Source organism: Anser cygnoides, chromosome 2, assembly GCF_040182565.1.
Source record: "Anser cygnoides isolate HZ-2024a breed goose chromosome 2, Taihu_goose_T2T_genome, whole genome shotgun sequence".
Lineage (NCBI taxonomy): Eukaryota > Metazoa > Chordata > Aves > Anseriformes > Anatidae > Anser > Anser cygnoides.
Genome location: NC_089874.1, coordinates 41,163,912 through 41,187,823, shown reverse-complemented (window position 1 = coordinate 41,187,823; position 23,912 = coordinate 41,163,912). Strand labels below are relative to the sequence as shown.

At 42.2% G+C, this 23,912-nt stretch overlaps 1 protein-coding gene and 1 long non-coding RNA gene across 4 annotated transcripts in view; one reads left to right on the top strand and one right to left on the bottom strand.

The window, feature by feature from the left end:
• Positions 1-6,051, bottom strand: part of RARB (retinoic acid receptor beta) — a 331,789-nt gene extending 325,738 nt beyond the window's left edge. The window contains exon 1 of one of the 2 annotated variants that reach the window (XM_048076090.2): positions 5,969-6,051. The gene's annotated coding sequence lies outside the window, so the exon portion shown is untranslated. The remainder of the gene's footprint in view (positions 1-5,968) is intronic. The other variant, XM_048076092.2, reaches the window with a different exon arrangement.
• Positions 6,052-8,253: 2,202 nt separating this feature from the next.
• On the top strand, positions 8,254-11,985 carry LOC106030290 (uncharacterized). 2 transcript variants are annotated; one of them, XR_001203651.3, is made up of 5 exons: positions 8,254-8,369; positions 8,597-8,650; positions 8,989-9,037; positions 9,670-9,799; positions 10,912-11,985. It is a non-coding gene; the product is annotated as an uncharacterized lncRNA (long non-coding RNA). The 2 variants fall into 2 exon arrangements; XR_001203652.3 differs by having other exon boundaries at positions 9,957-11,985.
• Positions 11,986-23,912: the final 11,927 nt, after the last annotated feature.

Genomic DNA, 23,912 nt, shown 5'->3' with positions numbered 1-23,912 from the left:
ACTTGCGAAGCACTCAGCTGCACAAGCCACAGCCAAGGCCAGCAGAGACGAGTGCCCAAAGCACCTCACGTCTATTTGCCCCGAGCCACCCTGACGGCAGCGCGGCTGCGACTACTCGCCGTGCAGAGGCACTCACCTGCCCTACAGCAACACGGCTGAACCTGTTCCCTTCGCACGTGGTCTTCACAGAACTCTTTTCATTTTAAACTATGTTGGACGTAACTGCTATACAAAAGGCTCCTACGACCCCACAAATAGATGGCTCTTCCTAAGAACGCACTCACAAAGGATATTTAGCATAAAGATTTGTTACTTATTTTCTCCGAGGGAATTCTTCCTGAGTTACTTAGGCTGGAAAGGGAGGCCATCTACTCCAACTCCCAACCAAGGCAGCGCCAATTTCAAAGTGAGATCAAGTTGTTCGTAGCCTTGCCCAGCCAACTTCTTGTATCTCCAAGGAAAGATCCTGCAGCCTCCCCACAGGCCTGGTCCAGAGCTTAACCATTCTCATCGTTATCTTTCCCCTTCTGCCCAGACAGAGCTTCCGCCCTTTCAATCTGGATGGTCTGCACACCTCAGAGGACGGCTTCTTTCTCTTCTCCGTAATACCCGTTAGGACATGGAAGGCTGCGATCTGCCTTCCCCTTCTGTTCCCCAGGCTGGGTGACCTGGGTCCTCAGTTTCTCGTGTGCCACTTGCTCCAGCCCCCAGCCACCTGGGCAGCCCTTCTCTGGGCTCTCCCCAGTTTGTCCCTACCTCTCTCGTACTGGGGCCCAGGCCTGGATGCAGAGGCATTCCAGGAAAAGCCACATCACAAGGCATGGTTGCTCCCTTCAGCTGGGTGACCACGCTCCTGCTGGTGCAGCTCGCCACGCCACTGGGCTCCCTCGCAAGAGCACACTGATGACTCCCGCTCAACACCACGTTTTATCGCAATATTCTCTTATTCCTGTGCTTCCTTTCCCCAAAAATAAGGGGTTACAAAATAAAGTAGTGATGTGGAAAACACCAAACAGCCCTCAGGCACCACTGTAACACAGAAACATAAACAAGAAGCTAATGCTGTAGCTGATATTTTTTGTGAACAATTACAAAGAAAACAAGTGGGGCATGATCTTATAGCCACTGACGTCAACTAAGACTTTGCACGAGATAGAATGGCAAAACCCCATATTAAGAAGTAATAAACCTGCAAATTATTACAATAAACATGAAAATTAATCCATTTCTTTCTCCAACAAATTTTTAAAAGGGAAATATTCTAGCTAAAATATTAACATTACTGACAGCTGACAGTGGCTGCTCCAAGACTCTTCATTTATGAAAATGCAACAAAGCGTTTCGCGTACTTCACCTTGATCAGGCAGCATTGCTCTACAGGTCACACAGAGCAGCATCAGCTACCTTACCGCCTCATCTCAAAGCGTGTTCCTCTGAGATCCACCTCAAAGGAGCAACACAAAGCAGTCAACAGGAGAAAGCACTGCCTCAGGAGCGGCATCTCAGATCACCTAAGCACAAATCACTCTGGAATAGCTTTTTTTTTTTTTTTTAAACAGTGACCGAACAAAGAAATATCTGCACTTAAAGAAAATTGAATGTGGTTTAGAATGTATACAACTTCCTGCAGTTGACCCCAGAAAAAATAAAAGACATATGATCTGTAACTTCCTTTGACTTTTCTTTGAACTCTAGATGGAAAGCTTTAAAAAGCAGCATTTTCTTATTAGTTACTTCCAAGATTTTTGTTAAATTAAATTTCTCAATAGTATGTAATGCTAAAATACTTATGTGTACCAATACCGTGGGCCAAGCCACCCCCTCTAACACAGAAAGAATTTTTTTAATCATTACTGTGAGATGGGATGTACTGAATTACTTTGATGAAACGAGCAGTACACACCACCTACTTGACAGCACTGATTCCAAAGCATGTGCAGAGAGGCTAGACATAGGTCAAAGCGGATTCAAGAGCAAGGAGATGTGAGAAAAGGAAGATGATGTTACCTGTCCTGGGCTACCGAGAGCCATTTTTCATGCCTGGCATCGCAAAGCACAGCCCTCACAGGGGGCGAATCAGGTTTTATTCAGAGACCCAAGGAAGGCAGCTTTCTGTACAGCTTCAGAGGATGCTCCCCATATGCAAGAATGGGTTTAATAAAGATTCAATTTATCATTTATTTAAAGCTTGTCTTCTATTACTTTGGTACATATTGCTGCCGCAGGGAGCAGCTTTTTCATATCTGCCTAGATAAGAGCTAAAACCTCCAGAATCATGACCGCCAAGCATTCAAGCCTCAGACCTCGATTACATTGTGCAAGTTCAAAACCTGCCTCCTCAGCAGCTGCACAAGTTCCATGCAATAGCACAAAAAATATTTTAACACAGAGAAATATATATACGGAAATATTTATACACACACATAAGCGCCTATATTCACTTGTGTATATTGCACAGGAATTCTGCATGCCGCAGGCACAGCCTAAGTAAATAAGCTTTCAGCAACTTAAAACAATAACAGGCATCGGTGCCTGTAACATTTGGCATCCCTAAGGGCCACGGCGAACCCACCAGAGCTGGCAGACGGCGGTAGCATGGCACCTCTCCTACCAGCCTGCTGGAAACGCACGTGCTCCCAGCCCCTTGCTGCAGCTTATCAGCTCCCCTCGCCAGGCTCCTAACCCAGAGGCAAGCTGCAGCTCTGCACTGGAAGCCAGAGAGAAACCAGAGCCTCCAGCCAGAGGGGCACCAGAAGCCCTGCCCCAAAGCACACCTCAGTACTGCATCCAACCCAGGGCAGACATTTCGCACGCCACCTGGGAAGGTGTTGTCATCGCTTGTGCCATGAGAAGGACAAAACCCACTCTGTGTGCAAAGCTTATGCACACCTCTAAGACTGGCACTTTTACTTCTCTGGGTTCTTTCCCCCCCCCCCCCCCCCCCTTCCATCCTACCCTCTCCATTCAGCTTACAGAGACCACCTTCAGAGTGCCATGCTAATTAGCAACAGCTTGCACTCTACATTAAAAACAAAAAGGGAAGAGGGAAACTGAGCGAGCTCATATGCTCGCATGCATTTCATCAGTAACTTCATTAATATTGGCATATTTTTAATTGTATCTGATTTATTTTAATTCTGATCTGAGAAGGTCAGTAGACTTGCCGTAACTGCTAAAAAATAAAGTCATAAATTAGAGATGTGATACGGTAGGACCTAGTGCCCTATGCATTTGCTATGAAGCTCTACAACAATCTGTACGGCTAATCAAAGACGACAACAGAGCGCTCACTATTTCAGGATACAAGAAAGATGCGAACATTAGAGAAAATTTAGTCTGGCGTAGAAGATAAATCCAAATTCTCTAAAGTATTATTTTAACATACTAAATAAATATTTCATAAAAATGAAGTTCTTTCTGCCTTCACTTCATAAGTAACCTGCCTTTACTACACAAGCAACTCCTCAAAAAACTACTCCTTACAGGTGAACGTCTGTTCTACAAATTCTTTACACTTTCCTGTGTTTCATGTTCCTTTCACTTTTTCCCCCATGGGCCTCATTCTGGTTTTCTATGTCTGCAATGCCTTCATGTCCAGCACTTTCCCCACATAACTACCTTAAATAAGAAGGCAACTAAAGATTACAGAGAATAAAAAGTTACATGAGTTAAACTCTTCAAGATTTCCCATACTGTAGCAAATGGCATACTGCACTTTGCTTTGAAGGAGGGAAATGTGATTTAACTGACATTTCACCAGTATCTTGGGACACCAAGACTAGCTCCTATAGTAATGAATATTTAATTAGAACACAACCTACAAAGAAGGGAAACTTGACACAGTTTTTTTTCCAAAGTTTTGCCCAAGCTTTAACACTAGTTTGTACTCACAACATGCATTGTAATAAATTCCATTATTATAATTAAGATCAGCTAAGCTATATTGGGGTATTTCAGTAACTACTGTCTCCTAACATGCAAGCAAGGAGAATATTAATGATATTGAAAGACACCAGGGTTAATGAAGACAACTTACAGAATTCAACACTACAAGATACTAGTGAACCAACAGGTTATTAAACAGGCACAAACACACTAACATTTCATGCAAGTAACTGCGAGCTGAGAAGGGTTAGAAGAAACTTCCACCTCGACAAAAGTACCTCGTAACTGCTCACGAGAGTTGGGTGAGCCAGCGCTGGCCTGACTCTGTAGCACATCCCACCAAGAAGCAGAAGCTTTTTAAACACTGTTGGTAATGTGCTTTAGGGAAATCACGTCCCGGGGTGCAAAGTAGTGGAAAATCATATCTTTGTCTCAAAAATACTGGTATTGCACACAAGAAATACAAGTTCTAGCACAAATCTTATTGAATCGACTTGCAACTCTGGTTTTACACGTGTAAATCCATCAAAGACAGTGGGGAACTCTCCCACCATATCCATGTAGATTGAAGCGTGAAAATGGATGATCCCCTTCAGGCACACCTTGCTCAAACTCCTACTGCACACACCTAACTGGGAACTTGCTAGAGTTTTCTATTTCATTCCACAAAAACGTGGAGATGCGAGATGTCGAGTCCTCCACGCCTCAGCCACACTACGGACCCACTACCCTCAAACAGGCTAGCGCTCTTGCAACCGTAAAACCCTTGTACTACAGATACAGACAAAGCCACCTCAGCAGAAAGCTGAAAAGGCATCACGGTAAAGCAGCCCTTGGTGTCACTCCTTCTACCGCTAGAGAAGCATATCCTCAGATGTGAGGGAGATGCTTTCACATGCTGCCGGTGGGGTGAATTAGCCGAAAAGCAGAGCGCAGGACGCCTCAGCTCTGCAAGAAGGCGCAGAAGAGAATCAGACGAGACACAAGGTACCCCAAAACGCAGCCAGCTGCTTTGGAGCTGGCTTCTGCGCCCTTCACAAGCATGCCCAGGTACTGAATAATGACAGCCAGCGTCGAGGCAGATCCTGTACCGGATGATTGCTCTTATTTGCTAACATTACAACACCATTATACACGCACCTACCCTGCAAGCTTTCATCTAGCAAAATCTGTTTCTCCGGTAGCTTACCTACACAAAAAGCAGACTACCAGCCCTCTCTGATCGTTAAACCAGATGCAGACTGACGCTGACACACCAAGCTCTTCCCCAGGGCTTTATTCATAAAGGAAAGATTTAAATAACGCTTTAAATCAAAACCAGCTTCCTCGCGACGGAATAAAAGCCCTTGAAAGCAACTTCTCGTTTTTCCTTCCAACTTTTCCCCAACCAAAACCATCGGCGAGCGGTGCCCACGCAGAAACTTCCACCACCGTGCCACCGCTGGCGGCGAGGCGCGCCAAGTTTTGGGGTGCTGTGCCTCGGGGGAGCCCGAGAGTCCTGCTGCGAGTCCCGGGGCTCGGGGGACGGCTCCTGGGACGGCGGCTGGGGTCCCTCCTGCCCTCAGAGGGGTCCCGTTTGCCCTCCAAGCGCCGAGAGACAGCGGCTGCAGCACCGCCGCCCGCCCCTCGCCTCGCCCCTCGGGCGCCGTCAGGCGCTCCTCGACCCCAAGCCGCGGAGAGAAGCCGAGATCCCAGCGCTGCGCACGGCGGCACAACTCCGCCGCGGCGCCCCGGGAGCCTTCCCGCAGAGGAGGCGCACTTTTCGTCCTTCCTTGGCGTGAACGCCGGCATTTCGCACGGCCGCGGCCCCCGCCCCATACACACATAGATATATATACATACACACCCCCGCACCTGCGGAGCACGGACCTCCCGTAGCAGCCCCGGCAGAGTCCCGGGCGCGGCGCCCGGCCGCCCTTTTGTCTGCGGGGAGCAGCCCCGCCGCACCGGGGACGCAGCCCAGGAGCTCCCGCAGCCAACTTGTGCCGGGGCACGGCGGGCACCGTGCGCGGAGCTCGGCGGGGCGCAGCCCGCAGCCCTCAGCCCGCAGCCCCCCCCCTCAGCGCCGCCGTCCCCGCTTTACCTCCGCTGCCGCCCGCTCCCGCTGCCGCCGCCCCGCCAGTGCAGCCGGCAGCAGCGGCGGCGGCGGCGGCAGCCCCGGCCCCCCCGGCCCGCCCCGCCCCGGCCCGGCCCGGCCCGCCCCCTGGCGGGGCCGCCGGGGGCCGCCGCGCCGCCTCGGAGCTCGGCGAGGGGACGGGAGCGGGGCGCTGAGGGGCGCTGAGGGACCCCGCGCCCCCGCCGCCATTTTGCGCCCTCCTCAGGCCGGCGGCGGCGGGCGGGTGCGGGGGGCGCTCCCCTCGGCAAACTCCCGGCCCGGCCAGGGGTTCCCGGCCAGGGGTTCCCTGCTCGGGGAGAAATCCTTAAATCGGGAGAAAAGCTGCGGGCGTGCTGGGGTCGCGGTGGGCTGGCTACCTGCTGCCCGCCTCGGACCTCCTGCCCCGCTCGTCTTTGCTGACTAAAAGCCCTCCAGAGATAAACACAATCCCGCGCGCAGTATTCAGATTTTTGGCAGCCGTAATGAGCTCGAGGAAGAATTATGTAAACATTATTAAGTGTAATAAACACATGACAGCGTTAGGCAGCCTTGTGTAGAAATGTTGGTAAAAGCCGTGGTGAACGTTTTATTCATAATGCCTTTTTAACTTTATGTAGCTGGTGTAATAGGCCTTGTGCTTTGCTGTTGCCTCGACGGAAAATCATTACCCGGTAATGGATGAGCCGGTTCGGAAGGAGAGCCACTGGGATACTGCCCGCCTTCATTCATAGATGCTACGGATCGGAGGAAGTAGCAGGAGGCCTGCCAACTTTCCCAATTTAATTATTGAGCTGTCAGTTCCTGACTTCTTGTTTCAACTTCCTGAGGCAACATCTGGCTGTAATAACAATAAATAAATAAATAAAATAAAATTTGATCATTCACTCGGCAGCGTTCTATTTGCGACGTCCTTTTTACTGCAACTATTTTGAAAAACTTGGTACAGGGGACGTGGACCCAGCATCTCTCCCAACTACCCAAAAGTAAAGATGAGAATAGTTTCAGCTATGATCCTTGAGGCAAAGCTGTGCGAAAGTGTATATCATACTTGAGCCTTTTTCAACAAGTCCAGTGGTGTGCATTTTAATCTTTCTAATCCTTCTTTTATTCAGAAGAACATTATTTTTTTTTTCACTGCATGAAGCTGAATGATATGACTTTGGGAGATAAAAAAAATAAATCTTTTTCTAGCCAAGAATTTCTGTATTTTCATCAAACACTGCTTCAAAAGGGTAATGGTGGTTTTAGAAGAAAAAAAAAAAAAAAAACAGCCATAAAGGATACCATATTTAAATGCTACCAAATGTGAGCGAAACACTGAAGAGAAGTTTTAAAATATCTATGACTGTGTCTTCATGTGTTCTCTGGGTCTGTTTCATATGATGTGACAGCTTCAGCTCACAAGTCGTTACTGCAGTGGCTTTTGGAACAGTATGCCTTTTTTTTTTTTTTTGCATATCCTCACTCAATACACGCACATGCTCACAAAAATATACATCTATATATATATATATATATGTGCATATGCACAGGCAGAGACAAATACAGAGTGACTCAGCTCTGTGTTCTACTTGCTTAATCAGTTTTCAAAGCTCCAGTACTGTTCTCTTTTCTTATTTAAAATGCCTAAAGCCATCTTTCCCACGTTTCTTTTTTCTCTGCAAGGGTGCCAAGCCTTTGACAAAGCTAGGCAAGTTAAGCTGCCTGGGATGGGCTCCTCCTCCTCGGATCACGCTCTCCTGAATGTCTTTCTGAAGGTCAGGAGGTCAGCTCATCCATTAATCACAAGGCAGCTTGGACTTCAACACTGACCCTGCACACCAGTCTTAGGGAATCCTGGAAGACCTTCCTGATGGTCACTTAGAGCTAAGGAAGGAGACTGAGCTCGGGAGGCCGAGGTCCTGTGAGCCCAGACAGCCATCAGGTGGTGTCAGGAATGCTGTGGGGTGACAACCATCACCCATGAGCAGCACTCAGCGCAGCCTGGCTGCTTTCCCTTTGGTCTCTCACAGGCTACAGACTGATACTACGTGTTGCAACTGTGGTGGTAGATACGAGCTGGGCATGTATGGCAGTAACGCCTAGCTCAGCACCTCCGAGTTTGACTCTCTCGCTTAGCGTTCCCAAGGAAAGCACTCATTTTGGTTTCCCCTTTCCATTGTCTCTCCCTCCCATTAAGAAGTTAGGTGTAGAGATCAAAGGAGACTAAGTAAATGCTGTCTTTCAGGCTCATGGCAGAGGTTTGCTCTCTGGTTCTTTTTTTTTTTTTTTTTTTTTCAGAAGTTTCCTTTCCCTCAAAGCTTAGAGAAACTTCTGGAACATTTTATTGATTTCTTCGCAGCTCACCACTGGAACTCCTCGTAATTCCTGGTCTCCTAAGGCTCACCAGGTACTTTTTCTTTCTTCTTTCTCTCTGTCCTCCAGTTCAAGTGGCAGAAAGGCTAACTACCCTGTTAAGCAGGGCAGACTTTCTTAAATCACCAAAAGAACTCTGGATAATCCTTTCGTACCTGCCTCCCATCTTCAAGTGAAATGACTATGCCTGTTAAGTCCTCATAGGAGAGGATTGAATACTTCATATAAATTCCATTCAAGATTCTCCTGTTTTCCCTACAGTTCGTGAAAGATCAGTCAGACTCTTCCTTTAAAGAAGAAAGAAAATAGGGCGAGGTGAGTGTCGAAAGCGGATTTTCTGGTCAAATCCTATTTATCAGTTTTTCTACCATTAGCCAATTTCCAAGCATACAGCTCAGATTTATTTTTAGAAAAGTCACCTGGGACTAAAATAAAAAAAAAAAAAATAAAAATAGTCAAAACAAGGCATTTCAAAATGTTCTGGACCAAAGAAATGTTTCTGACACAGCAGCAAGGACTGTGCTGAGTCCTGTGATCAGATGCAGCTTTGAAAACATTTATGTAGTCTTTTGCTATAGGAAGGAGTACATTCTTGTACACATTCTTGTACACATTAAGGAGGCTATCTTCAACTTCCCTATTTTTTTGCTCAGGACGTTCTCTGACAACTCGTGCAACAAATATGAATCTGGCAATAAAGAGGTAACTATGCAAACAATGAGCAAATCCTTTATGAAAAAAAACACTTGATGAGCAATTTAATACAGAGAATTTTGCAATCTGCTGGCGAAGGTCAATAACATGACAGATTAAGTCTACAATGGATTTATTTATATATTTACAATTGTGAAAGCAGAAATTGGGGTCTTTTAAAAGTGGCAGCTGTTAATTGCCAGCCTCACATATAGACGTACGCTTGGAGAGACTGCTAATGAACTGAATAAAACCTAAATGAGTTTCAGGTCCAAGTTATTTGCCGTAGCCCTAAGAGTTCAGGTGAGAGGCACTGATTTCCATGAGGATCCCAAGCTGGATAACATTTATTGGCTATATGAAGGCAACAATTTCTATCTGAAACAGAATTGCCTATGCAGAAGGAAGCTGTACCAGGGAAAATAGGATGTGCTGATCCACTCGGGCCAGCATCAACAGCTATTTAAAAAAAAACAAACCTGACATAAAGAGCCTCCTGGTTATCTATTATTGTATGGTTTGGAGACATCAGCTCATATAAAACTGCAAAATGTTTGAGACTCAGAATCAGAAATGACTTTCCGTAATGAAAAGCATCATGTGCTAAAGAAAAAAAATAATAAAAAAAAAATGTCCTGCAGGATTTGAAACATCAGACAGCAGACAAGAGAAATCCAGAATCCTACTGTGCTTGGAGGGATTTCTGCACACCTAAATGAACATTTGTTGCAACAGCCAGCCCTCACCTAGGGACATTGTACAAATCCCAAGGTATTAATAATACAAACTCAATCCCTAGCAATATTCATATATTGGCTTTTTTTTTTTTTTCTTTTTTTTTTTTTTTCTGCAAGATACTGGTAAGAGAGAATGTGGAGTCTGTGGACTGACTTTACAGCAGGAATTTTGTGTCTGCCATGCTTACTAGGTAACAGATGATATTTCACTTTGGAGATGAGAAATAAAGCTGTGGTGCAATCAGGCCATCATGCAATAATAAGTGATGGTGGCAGCTGAGATTATAGGAGTGTCTGCAGCTACAAATACTCAGCTGGGACTCCTTCAGGTTTCTGCATGTCAGCTGGTCTTCTACTGTCTCTCTGGGAATTGAACTAAGCAACATATGGGTGCCATGACTTCTGAACGCATGCTAAAGGAAGTAAAAAATAAAGCTAATGAAAAATCCAACCAGTATAATTGGTATTTTAAAACCTCCTCTACTGCACTGGGTAATGGCTTATCAAGGGCATGCATAAAAGACAAAGAAGGAAGGAGTTAGAACAACTAGTCCATTTGTTACCTGAGAGTTTCCTTCAATGATAATGAGAAGATTGGGAGAGATAATTAGGCACATTGTGTGTAAAGAACCGCTCCACCAGGTAGTCCCCATGATGGACTGGCAGGGAGTATCAGGTAGCAAGTGTAATGATAAGACAATATGAAGAACACAGGAGGGGAGGACCATTTAGTGGGAGTAGAAAAGGTTGTAAAGGTCTTTAAGGTACTAGGATGTGAAACAGTAGAAAGCAATGCCGATTTGTAAGGAATCACATCACCTTGACATATAATCAGTGATAAAGAACTGGAAACTTAATGTAAAGGGCAGAAAAGTTCTTACAAAGGTGGAAGTAAATAAATAAAGAGATCTGGCTGAAGTACTACAGACTTAGCTAATACCAAGATATTTGATTTGGATGGAGAACAAACAAAAATGTAAGGTAGGCCTAAATCAAGCTGTATTTACATTTCTGGATTTGTCCCGCACATCTCTTGAAGGAATTGATGCACCTACTAGGCATAGGTCAGTGTTATTTGGGGTCACAAACTGAACAGTGGGGAACCCAAGTAATGGACTATAAAAGTGGAATATTTCACTCTTGTAGAGGTCCTTAATGCTGGTCGTGGAAGGTCTGGAATTCACAGAGTACGTGGATTACAGCACCCACTGTTTCAGAAAGGCCCACCAAAGAGATGTTACCAGAAATGAGCAGAAGTAAGTTTTGCTGGTGGTATGCAACAGCATAGTTGCACGTACGGTGATGAAACATTGCAGTTTGGCCCCACAAGCTGCGTGTTCTGGCAGAGGAATCTGGATGGCTTGTTATAAGTCAAAGCTTTAGACATCTGCAGACAAGTATGAACTAGTGTCTATCCGGCAAGTAGTGGAAGGGATGTACTGTGTAAATCACATCAGTGATCCATGCTTAGAGTTCTGATCAGAGAAGAACAACAAATCTGTGTTATAAAGGTGCGTGTGTCATCTTTTTATATAATACCATTCAGCCCTCAACAGTCTAATACTCTTCCGATAAAATTATTTTTGGATTCATGCCTCCTGAGAAACTTTCATATTTATCAGAAACTGGCAAGGACTTTTACACCTGCACGGTGCCAGGTGCAAAAGACTTTTATGTCAGTGACCTAGGACAATATTTCAGAACATGGACCAATATACAAGTCAGATCACAGCATGCCAAACACAGGATCCTTGGGGGGAAAAAAAAAAAAAAAAGAGAGAGGAGAGAGAATGATATGTTCAGCTAAGAAAAAGAAAAAAAAAAAAAAAGAAAAAAAAAAAGAAGGAAGGTGCAACTATGCAGCTGTAAATAATGAATGACTTATTTTAGAAGTTTTCAATACAGTTTGCACCCAACTAATGGGCCTGGCCTCTAAGTTATGAACTCCATATTCCTCTGTAATTTTAGAGCATTTAAAAGCAGAGACCTGGGAATGACTACAGTGTTCAAAATCTTTGTAGATGACGGATTCCCTGGTTTTCTATAAGTTCTTACAATACTGAAATTCATGTCACTGGTTAGAATTCTTGTAAAACTAAACAGAGAAAAAGCCATAATGATCAGTGCAAGTATCCATAGGGATATATGTCTTTATGAACATGTCTTATTTCTGAATATATACCTATTTCAAATATATATGTATAATACAGAAAAGTTAAGTCTTACCAGCATGTGCAGAAGTTCTAAACCGCAGCGTTTCAGCATGCTTCTACCTGGTTCGTCTGCCTGTAGGGCAGATATTCAGTCCTGCAATCACATTTTAAATGACATTCCTATAAGCTAACTCCTTAACTGAGGCATGGAGTACAATATGGAAGGGTATTTTAGGAGACGCGTGTTAACAGATACTTATTACAGTCTTTTACCAGTTGCTTGCTGCATGGATGAATGTAGTGCACCTATCTTACGCTGGACCTTACGGATCAGCAACAAGTATGTCTTGTAATACAGAATCAAGAGTGCCTCTGTTCTCCTGTTCTCCAGCACATCCTCGGATAAGCTGTATGTGGGTGGCATTGGTTGGAGAAAAGATTAGGTAGATGCTTGGCTGATAAACACGCCATAAGCTCCACTGCTGCTACAAATTATTGTTTCACCAGAGGACTGGCTCCATGTTTGTAAGCAGCCCTACAGACGCTGTTGAATGAAGGGCATGATTCATGGGCTGAACACACAGGTTTCTGGTCCCTGGAGCGGTATTTGGTGATTTGGCAAGAGACCCCAGGGCAGCTCATGCGGCACTCAACGCCTATGTCGCGGCCGCTGATTCAAGCCTTTAATGTCTCTAACTTGGAGTCAAACCTACACTGAGCAACTAAATGCATTCTGAGCATCTTTTCAGAGGATCATGCTGAATGTTGACTATGTAATTCTTTTATGCTTGTTTGGAAATAATTATCTCCCGAGCAGTACAAACAAGTAATCCAACAAACAAGAAGACCACCAAGGTTTCTGTAATTGAGTCCCTAGGCATGGTTGTTTGTCTGTGGAGGATAAAACACAGCCATTTATCTGTGTTAACCTCTGCCTACTTTCTTAGTCACGTGGAACAACTTATTAAAAAAAAGAAAGGGTGATGTGGAGGGATAACAGTTACTTGGATGAAGTTTGCAAAATAAGGCTGTCACTGTTTCTTTCAATCAAAGAGGTCGTTTAGAGTCTTGTAATTAAAGTCAGTGTTTTATATCAAGCACTCTTGATTGTCATAAATACAGCTGATATGTGTTATTATTTATGCTGTACTTTTCCGAGTGTGTTGGGGGGTTGTGGAAATACGGGAAGAAACAGACTTGCAGCTATGGGGATAAAATGTGCCTCCCTACCTCAAGAAACTATCCTGACAGCCAGACCTGGCAAGCATGACAGAGTCTCATCCACTGCTCCTGTCTGACTGCAGCGTGCTGCGGAGCGTCGTGCCATTGCTTTCTGTCCGGAATAATACGAAAATTGCATTGAATCAGGAGCGAAGGAGGAGGGCGTGCGCAGCCCCCCCAGCTGCAGCCCCAGCCCCAGCCCCAGCTCAGCGCTCCCCGCGGGCCGGGGCTGCAGTGAGAGCTCCCTCTCCTGTTCCACACAGCCTGCATCAGCCTCTTGCTCGCCTTTAACCCCAACATCTGCTTCCCTGCGAGATTTTGTCGGTGCCCCGTTTAACGCGCATTTCCATTTTAGACGAGCGGTGTTCAGCTGTTTTCTTTTACTGCTTGTTATTGTTTTGTGCAGTGGCTTTCCATTGATTAAGATAAAAATCAATACCTCTACTGCAGGAAAAAAAAAATCTGAATAAGCTGAATGCAAATAACACAATCATCAAGGCACCACTTAAATTAAAAGGAGGAAAAAAACAAAAAGGGATGCACAACATACTAAGGCCAACCTTCTCTCTTTATGGCCAGTTGCAACGCCAAATCATTGGCATTTATGATCCGAGTGAATTTTTGTTTAAATTGTCATCAGTTTTTGTAAGCGTGGAACATACTTCTTGGAATGATTCAAACACACGAGATTATTTTAAATTAATTAGTTAATTTACTTCTTGCATTTCGATATGCTCACAACGTGAGCCTGAAATGTGGTTCTCTGACAAGGTGCAAGCACAAGCATGAACTTGCAGCACTTGGCTTTCAGTACACTAAAGAATACTTTTGATAAGAAATATTTGTGTTGGGAGTTGTGTTACTATTTCTCATTAATCTGCCTCCTTTTGTGGCACTATGTCCTTCTCCTTTTCCCCAAACCGACTGGTTCATCTACTTAAATCCTCCTCTTTTGGGAAAGAACAGTCATCTGCTAAATGCTTTTACAGCCCGTAGTGCAGAAAGACCTGACTGGTCTTTGGCCTTAGAATATTTTCTAGGAATTTATTATTTACTATTCTTGGGCATAATATATCATGGACAATTTCCATTGCTCTCATGTTTTACCGAAGGTTATTTTTTATCCCACTTAAACATGACTTAGTTGCCCTCAGAGTATCAAGTTTACAGTACAGCAGCTTCTGCAATACAGTCACGACATAGATTATATAGAATAATGGTCGTGTTACAGTAAGACATGAAGAAATACTGTAACGTCTTGAAGACTTGCAGTGGCAGCACCAGTGACACACCACGATGACATTTTCCCCGTGTTTGGACACTGCTGGGTAGCAAACATCTGAAACAAAAATCCCGTTTACCCACAGACAGTTTCAGTGCTATCGGCAGCGCACGCTTCTCTGAGCCTGCCTTCGTTCAACCCTGGCCAAGGCTGAGTGAGCACCATCCTAAATATGAAGGCACCTCAATTTTCACGCTTATTCAATCCTGGGCCTCTGCTGAGACTATGCTAGTAAAAGTGCCATGTATAAAAATGGCTTTATGATATGCATTTGTCCTCAAAAGTCCAACTGCAACAGTAACCGATGTGTCTGCATAAAGCATATTTGTGTGTGTGAGAGAGAGACAGAGAGTATCTATTTGCCAGGAGATTCAAACACAATACTGAGTACAGACAAGTTATTTGAATATTTATCCCCTTATGTTTGAAAGTTCTGGGCTGTGCGACTGGCAATTTATCTGCCTTCCCACAGTGTTTTAGTTTTAACAGCCACAAAACGCTCTGAACGCTTAGCCTCCCAAATCTTCAGGACTGTGGGGGCTCAAGGCAACCTTACTGTCATACATTTTTACGTCTACAAATTAATGGAAAGTACTATCTTTTTCATTTAGTGCTATTGTCTTCTCCATTTTGATTTATTCTATTATTCTACACCAGAGAAAATGCCTTTAGAATTTCTTATCAGTGATGCTCTGAGAAAAAAAAAATAAAAAGAAAAAAAAAAGGTGAGATTTCAGAAGTTTATGCCCTACATTGCCAGGCAGGAAGGCAGGCAATATAGCAGTCATGAATCTTCTGGGGAACAGATCTTGACCACACTGGATATTTAAGCTTTCACTTAAAATAAATAAATAAATATATAAATATATAAATAAATAAAAAAAAGGACTCCTCCTCCTTTTCATATCTTAATACACAACCATCAAAGTCACTTTTAGTTCAGGTTTCTCCACATACGAACATGCCGTCCTTCTGCCAGCCCTCTTTCTATGTTAGTTTTTGAATCCACTGGCTGCCTTCAATGAAATTTCTCAGAAGTCCCAAAGATGCAGGTTGTTACAAGGTTTGGGAGCTTCATGCCTAGGCTGAGGATGGAGGCCTTCCTGATGCTGCTGGGGTTAGGGAAGCCAGCCCGTGTGAGAGCTGCTGCTCAGTGGCACACGTGTCCGCTGCCTGGCCAAGCAGCCAGCCAGCCCCTTGCAGGCTTTTGTTCACCTGGCAGCATAAACAAAACGTAGATGGGGGGCACAAGAGGGAGCCGATGCTCTCTGGTCGATACATCAGGGGGGCTTTGCAGGGGATGAGCTAAAGACAGGAAAAGAATAAGAGGATGCTGTGGTTGAAGGCGATAAGTTCAGGGAGAGGCAACTGCAGGGACGGCAACAGAAGGGTTTGTGTAAGAGGAAGCCTAGCCAGAGGGGTGATTTTGGAGAAGATGTAGGACACAAGTTTATAGGAAGCAAGGCTGCCTGAGTAAAGTTGTTACAACCTGCTTACTGTAAATGTAATTGCTTGTAGACAATAGAAGACAATAATTGTAAATTACGAAACGTAATGCATAAACTGTAGCTCATGTATAACACGAGACAATATCCTCCCTGTTAACAGGCTTGAAGTTTAATGTCTTACTAGATTATCACGCCAATAATGAAGTTTCATTATTTAAAGGAGATACATTATGGGAAAAACAATCATAGCAGCAGTATTCAAGTAGTTATCCACTCTGCAGTTTTCCCATATTTCCAAGCTGTTTGTAGCTTTAAAAGAAGCTATAATTACATTCAGTACTTCCCAGTGTTCAAAAATTGGAATTGCTTGGCTTTACACTAGGTTATTATCCTGCAGTAAACACGGGTAAGGTGGTCAGCGCAATCACAAATAAAAACCAAAATGGTCTGGCCAACACTATCTCATTAAAATGATGACCACACAGCAGAAAAGACTGAAAAACATTTCACTTTTTTATTAACTATTGAAAAACATTAATTTACCCATAACTCTACACTAAAGGTGTGAATTTAGGCAGTGTACCCAGTCTGTCTTTTCTGTAGCTCACGGTAAATGCTTAGCCTCCTATGAAGTAGCTCATTTTACTAATGAGACTAGATCCTTACACCATTAAAATACTGGCAACAATAAGGAAGAAGGCCTTATTGAGGCATATTGAAGGCATATTGAGACCCTGTATAGATACAGATTTTCACAGAAGAATAGCTGACTCTCCATTTCCTACACTTCATCTTGCTTGTTGGTTTGCTTCTCTAGAATAATCATATTTGCCAAAGGAAACCAAAGGAAGAAAACAACCTCAGAGACAGGAAAACTATGGAAATATAAGATGCAGAGATCAAGAAAAATAAAATAAAATAAATAATTTCCATCTCTAGTGTAATTTCCTAGGAAATTTGCTCCAGTCAGTGCCATTTACCAGAATGTCAGGAAGAAAAGTTGGATGCTGTTGTGAGTGAGCACCTGACAAAGAGCCTAGGTATATGACAGAAAGTTTCCCCCATCAACAGGGATCCACGAAGTTTGAACAAAACAGTCAATCACTTTCTTAGAAGACAGCGCTGAATATTCTGGGATACTCTCTCTGGATGCCAGCCCACAGACTCCTTCTGGAAACCAGCTGCTGTAAGGAAATGAGGGTATTCATAAAAATAGCTAAGGAGGGAGCAAGAAGATCAGAGCAGACAATTTCGACAGCAGACAGAAAGAGAAACAAATGTCATGGAGGAATACAAAAGATCATCTTCCTCTTCTTGCAATGGTGCTAGTAAGAGAAAAGGAAGTGCACAAATAATATATGTATGGCATGGGTAAAGGCAAATGTTTATGGGAGAAAAAGCCACTACTTTAAACCCCGTGTTCATTTTTTCTTCTATAGTCTTGAGTGCAATAAAAATTATGTTGCATATACAGTGCATGCTATATTTTCCTAGAATATATTTTTGCACAATTTGTGTTTGTAGGTGTGTGACTGATCACAAAACTTTGTTTTGGCTGTGTTAAGTAAAGGCTGTTATAAATTAGGGAACTTGCTGAAACCTCAGTAAATATACATTATGGATTGAGAGAACATACCATCTTGTAGAGGGACATCTCAAACTGTACATACCACTTAGGCTCTCAGAATACAGCCCTGCACTGGGCATTTATGCTAAGGAATAAATTCAAAACTTTTTCTCATCAACCAGATACAGGTATATTAAATTTGGAGGTACGAATTCATGCATTGTGGTGTAAGTCTGCAGAGCCAAAGTGAGGGAGGCTTAGAGCAATATTCAGTAAAGCTCATGTTAAAAATACCTTTTTATCTGTGACCTTTCCTTTAGAATTTCTGTGATAACACTTGGGGATTTTACATTAAGTTTCTTAGTATAAAATCAAGCACTGAACAGACTTTTAGAAAGATTATGGTGCTAGAGGGATATTTAATGGTGAAATCACTTACTGTAGTACTCATTTCTGAGAGCAAAGGTCTGAAGTGAAATGAATTTGGTGATCTTAGATTAGTCCTTGGTGGGCAGAGGTCCATGTCTGAAGTCAGCTACATGTATAATTAGGTATAATTTCTACATCTGTTCAATAGAGGTTAATTGAACTATCACAATAATTGAATTCCTGGACTTCTGAGTTTTCTGTTCAACGTGTTCCTGTGAGATGCGAGCCAAGTATTCATCATCTAACACATTTATAGGAAATTCCTGTTGCATTTGGTATTTGGTTTGTGGATTAATACAGGGTATTGGCATTTTTCAAATGTCTGAGCACAAATACAAATCCAATCTTCCAAAATAAATAAGCAAAAGAAAGAGCCACAAGCAGATAGATTCTATACTAAGAGCCCCTCATATTTTAAAGGAACAGTCAAAAGCAGATAGATTACCAACTGGCAAAGCAGAAAAGCTCTAATAATCTTACCCATGTATTCTGCAAGAATTTCACTCTTCTTGTGATGGTATTTAAGATTAAGAATGCATTGTGAGTATTCAGTAAATAAAATCTTTGCATTAATTTTGAGCCTGGAATAATACGGCATTATTTTCTTTCTACAATCACAGGTGTGCAAACATATGACAAAAGCATATGCATGAATGCGGTGTGTACTTACTATTCTGTGTATGAAAGCCGTTACACACATTTTACAAGGCTACTGCTCACTCATTCAGAAAACTAACAGGTTTTCTCTTACCGCTTCTGTATGAGAAAAAAGTAGACACGCACCATGATGAACTGCATCCATTTATGCATTCACCTGGGATCTAGCATTATTGGATTATTCTTGGCTGACTACACTTGTCAGACCCACTTTTTAATTTTTTAAGGAAAAACATTTGCTTTTCATTTATTGAGTTTAGCATTTAGAAGGAATACAGACTTTCGATATTGAAGTCCTCTGTGCATTGAAACAGACAAGCTAGCAAATAATTTTTTTTCCACAGAATAGCTAGAAAAGATATTCTCCGTTCCCATATAGCCATAGGCTTCCCAGCTAGGGCTGCCAACAGCTTGTCAGAGATGGTCAGGAGGTGGAATTTCACCAGAACTCCTTTAAAAATGTAGATATCTCATTAAAAATAATCAACAAATATTTTTTTTTGACTGAAAAAAATAATGGAAAATCTGCATACTGTCTCAAGGGCTTTATGAGCATTAAGCTTGAGTAACCCCAAGTCAGCGAGGTGGGACTACTTCTCTCGTGGCACATCAGTTGATATTAGTAGTGTCTTGCCTTGACGTAGTATGGGAATTATGGGAGTTAACATCTCTCTGAGGAGTCCAGATCATAGTATACAGTAGAGACAAGGCATAAATATATCAAAATTTCTAAATTATTAATTTTTTATTTCATTAATCCTCTCTAACTATTACACTTTTTGCTTACAGAGGATCTTTTTTAAACTAAAAGTGTAAGCTTCTGAAAAAAGTTTGGTTATATTTGATTATATTTTTAGCTACAATTTTCTGAAGAAATTCTCATTACCAACCTACTAGAAACATGACTGGTGTTACTACCTGATTTAACACAAGTCCGTAACTAGTCATCTCATAAACTTTCCAACTTCATCAGGCTGGTGGAAGTGCATCCGTTGGTGGTCCTATTTGGACAGGCCTAGTCAAAAGCAGTGCAAAGTTTCAAGTGCAGAGAATGCAGGACTGATCCCTACGAACACACTTCACATTTTTCGCAACTCAATCCCATAAACCAATTTTAGTGATGCAATGAAGTTCGCTGTCTGCTAAGTCATTGTGAATCATAAAGTTCCCATTTGTGTGGTATATATCAACATAACTATTCAACAATTAAATCTACAATGAATATATTTTTTAAATTACCAAGCATTATGTTTCATTTTACAAGCTTGCACATGCATTCTTTATAGCTTACTGTCATGTAATGCTTTATAAATGATACTTGATAAACAACAGCTGTATAATCTTAGAAATATTCATCAAGAGGCACATGTATCCATGGTAAATCACTTTTGACTTGTACAATGCTGGTGGCTGGCATATAATCTTCTAACTGCTTGCATGTGGAACATAATAGGACATGGCACTATGCTTCTGCGAGACCAAAATACATTCAGAAAACATACTTAGGTATCAATTGCAAGCAAGAATGAAAAACATTTGTCAAGTGTACAGTTCCAAAGTGTAAATCTCATAGTAGATGCTATATTTATGGTACACCACTATGCATATTTTGCATACTGTTTATTTTTAAATTGAACTTCATTGCACTCATTTTCACAGTTTATTGGTACTGAAACCTAAAGCTTAGTGAAGATGTGGTATTAGGGATTGTTTTTGCTTTCCCATAAGCTAAAATGAGCGGCAACTCCTGTACATCTCTCAGCTGTTAGATTTCTGCTAATTCCCTAGGTTATGTCATAGTTTATTTCCTATCTGCTAAATGCGTTTCAGCTTTCAGAAAAGTTCCCGTGAGGCAGAATATGGAATAAGAGGGATCAGCTATTCATTCAGATGCTGATGTACAACTTCTGCAGAGCCACCTACAATAGTCCTTTTGTCACAGGGAGTTTTGGGGACGAAGAGATAAGGAATTCCACCATGCACATGCTGAGGGCAACATAGCGGTGTTGCTGTTACATAGCTGTTGGACTAAAGAATTAAAGTGCTCTGTGATTGCTACCTTTGGGCTCTTCACTGAATTGAACTGCTTGTTACAGCAGCCTCATCTCTGTTTTACTGAGACCATGCAGTTGGTGTTCAACATTTATGCTATACGGTTACAACTACTCCGCGTGAAGCACCACTATTTATGCTTTACTTAGGATCATCTGAGAAAGCCAAGGTCTAAGGTACACACTGTATCTACTCTACTCACAGTAATTTCCATGACACAGGTTATGCTTTTATTTTATTATTATTTTTTAAATTGGAGTCAGGATTCACCTCACCTAATCATCTAAAAGTAAGACACCTAAAGCAACCCCCTTATCTAGGCTTCCCATAACACCCAGTGGAGAGAAACAGACCAGTTAATTAAAAGTCCAATTAATGCCATCCTAAATAGTATCTAAGAAAAGTGGATGAACCTCCCTGTGGAGGGCTCTGTCCCTCTCTGTACACTCTAGAGACGGCCTAAAAGGCTTTCTTCAAGTAGAAACACAATTTTTTCAAGGTAATATGAAGTGAGATGAGTGCTGCCAGCTGTGTCCCTCTTAGTCGCTGTGCAGTACCTGCCACAGCTGCCCTGAACTACACAGCACATTGTTTTTTTACAGAGCACATGGCAGAATTTACCCCAACTTTGCAAATCAGACATAGCACAGGGAGGCAGCCGAGTTTACCTGGTCTGTTGTGTCAGCCTCTAAAATTAAGAAATTAATCCATGACTTGGTAAATAGCTTTCATTTGATGTACATGAAGTGGCAGCAAATTTTTACTTTCAGGGTAGCCCTACAAGATCTGGAGCTTTCTCAGGAAGATGCTGTGTGAAAAGGCTTTCTACTAGTTGTTCACATCCCTGATATTCATTCAATAGAATTTGCAGTCTCCGCAATTCTGCATTTGTCTGAGTTATGCCAAAACATCTCAGGTTTTTGACAGAAGTTAAGGGATTCTCTTTATATCCTCTTATCCGCACCCTGAATAGAGGAAAAGCTGGAGCATGTATTTTATTCTTGTACAGAGGAAGAACTTAAGTAGGGGCTCTGAACAAAGGAGAAGCTGCAGAGAAAAATTCCTGGCAGCCAGTTTAAGAGAGGAGCTTTGGGCTGAGGGGGAAACTCCATACCTCTGAGATGAACTGTTGTAAATTAAGAACTTTTTCTCACTTAATGAATCTGAATTTGGGAATATGAGTCAACTAAGACAACAAATTTGGTAGCTTTGATTCTTGCTCATTAGAATTAATCATGACAAAGTACAGAAGATAGTTTCTTAGCCATTTTTTTTCAGTCCTGAGGAATTTCAGAAAATTCATTGGAACCCCCTTCTCTTGTGTTGGCATCTCTGTTTGTGTACTGTGTCAACATTTGTTGCGAACACATACAGCTCCTGCCTGACTTATCCCTGTAACCTGTTTTGGGCTTTTGTGTATCCATGCAACGCACTCTTCAACTATTTCACTTATTTTAACCATTTCTATGGCCTGTGGAAATAAGGACCATATGTGCAAAACACAATCGAAGAGTTGCTGAACCCGTTTGATCCCAGAAGATATGCAGAAGGGCTCTTATCATTCAACACCTTTACAGAAATGAGAGCAAGTAATAAAAGTAAAAACACAAAGTTAAAATGTTTCTTCAGTTAGAAACATACTAAACTTGTATATTGAAAGCAGCAGAAAAAAAAGACAAGTGTTCATGACTACAAGTCATGCCTCTGTTCACTATTATTGTCACACTGCTAGTAATGCAGGACAAAAAAGCTCTACAGTGTATATTACCACCAATTAATTATTACGTATACAAGGCCAAGATTATTGCCATCTTTGCCTCTAGTTCTTCTGAAATGTTTTTGAAACAGGGTCACCAGAGCTGCTCGCGGTGTTCAAGCTACTACACATCAGTTTTATTAAGATGTTTTCTGTTTTCTTCTTGGTTCCTTTTCTAAGAAGTCCTAACACTCCAGCTGACATCTGTGACTCTCTGGTTGGTGGTCCTGCAGAAGGAACCACAGTAAGGTCAGCTCTCTGTCTGGAATGGAGATAGTTCATTCAGAATCCATCCTTTTTATAATCAGGACTGATTTAATCCAAATGAATTACCCTGCACTTAGTGATACTGAGTTTCCCTTGCTATTTTATTCCACTGTCCTTTCCAGTAAGCTCTAGAAGTTCTTGCTATCTGACATGCCAAGAAGCTCCTCTGCCAAGTAGTACAGGAGAAGGATGCATAGTGTAAATCCCACTATTGGTACTTAGGGGACCTGTTGGTTGAGAAAGTTGACCACTTAGGGCTATTCGTCGTCATCTGTCTTTAAGTCATTACTAATCCATGACAACAGCTTCCCATTAATTCCATGGTAATTTATTTTGTAGAAGCCTTTAATGAGGGAATGTGTCAAAAGCCTTTTAAAAATCCAAATACCTTATAGCATTAGGATCACTATAATCCACATGCTTGTAGACAGCTTTAAAAAAACTGGAATACATTTCTAAGGAACATCTTCACCCAGTAGAAGCTGTGTGTTATGCAATATATTGTGTTTGTCCAGGTGTCTATTAATCTCTCCCTTCATTACAGTTTTACCATTTTGCCTCTACAGAAAGCAGACTTACAGTCTATAGATCCAAGATCTCTCTGGAGTCCTTCATAAAGACTGGTGTCACATTTCCCACCTTCTGTTCCTCTGGCAATAGGTTAGACACCACAGTTAGCAGTTTAGCAATTTTATATTTGTTATAAATCTTCAGTGAATACCATCTGTTCCTGGAGATTTCTTACTGTTCAGTATGTCAATTTGCTCTAAAGCCTTTTCTATTGACACTTGAATTTGAGCCAGTTCCTCAGCCTTATCTCCCATAAGGAATGACTGATATCAGAACCTCATTCTCTTCTGTAATGAACACTGATGCAATAAATTAATTTAGCTTTCCTGCAATAGCCTCATCTTCCTTGAATGCTCCTTTCATACCTTGATTGTCTATTGGTCCCATCTGACTCTCTGTCAGGCTTTCTGGTAACTGTATGTCTGAAAAAAAAAGTTTTATTAATAGGTTACTTGTCCTTACTGTTACTCCTTCAAATCCCTTCTGGCCTGTCATATGGTGCCTTTACGTTTAGGTTGCTACTGTTTACACTCCTTTCTATTCTACTTATTTGGATGTCGCTCCCAATTTTCACTTCCAATAGCTTTCTCTGATCTGCTAATAACATAAGTCAGGTGCTTTTCTTTCTAATTTGTATTTTTAATGTTAGCATATATTTTTCTGTATCTCTAACATGGAAATTCACTAAGTGGTCTCCCCTGTAACCTGCAAATATTTTATCCCACCTATTGCTCCTTTTATTTTT